Below are 246 nucleotides of genomic sequence, written 5' to 3'. Positions count from 1 at the left end.
GATTTTATTTATGAATAAAAGGGCAACATCATATTCAAATTTGAGGGAAAGAGATCTCAAAATGCCTTCTTCCTATTTCAAGGTATTCTTTAACATAGTTATGCATTTTCATTTTATGGTCCATGGTGGAGAAAGGAATTGTATTTCAGGTACAAATGTAAATTTGTATGAGAACTATTGGCAAGACTTCTGATGAGTTTTGTTGGTTAAAAACCTCATGGTATGGTAGGCTGTTTAACAAATCAC

This window comes from Balaenoptera borealis, assembly GCF_965194805.1.
Source record: "Balaenoptera borealis genome assembly, chromosome: X".
NCBI classification, from domain to species: domain Eukaryota; kingdom Metazoa; phylum Chordata; class Mammalia; order Artiodactyla; family Balaenopteridae; genus Balaenoptera; species Balaenoptera borealis.
Note: the sequence above shows the minus strand (reverse complement) of the source record.